Below are 417 nucleotides of genomic sequence, written 5' to 3' on the forward strand. Positions count from 1 at the left end.
CTCTGCGGGTTGTTAGCCCCCTGCAGTCCAGAGCTGCCAGTCCAGGCGGGGGTACGGAGCCCTTAGGGGCTCAGTGTAAGTTGTTCAGTCAGCTCCCAGGCCTTCCAGGCAAGTAACGTATTAGAAAGTATTGATCTGGTTTTCTGTTGCTGAATTCTTTTTCTGTGCTCTGATGTTAATGTCTTTTCACATGCTAAAAGAGAAGTAACTACTGGAAATGTTTTTGTCTTTTTTTTTTTTTTTAAATAGACATAAGGAATTAATAATAGGGCTTTTTTATAATATTTCCAAGTTAAGCTTGGAAATGTCTGAGTGTCTGCAAGGTTCAGATGCTGCCCCCTATTCCCAGCAAGCAGCAAGCATCGCCCTCTTCATTCCCCGGGCAGAAGTGGCGGGGGGGGGTCGCGCGGGCGTGGG

Source organism: Buceros rhinoceros, unplaced genomic scaffold (genome assembly GCF_000710305.1).
Source record: "Buceros rhinoceros silvestris isolate BGI_N320 unplaced genomic scaffold, ASM71030v1 scaffold21016, whole genome shotgun sequence".
NCBI classification, from domain to species: Eukaryota; Metazoa; Chordata; class Aves; order Bucerotiformes; family Bucerotidae; genus Buceros; species Buceros rhinoceros.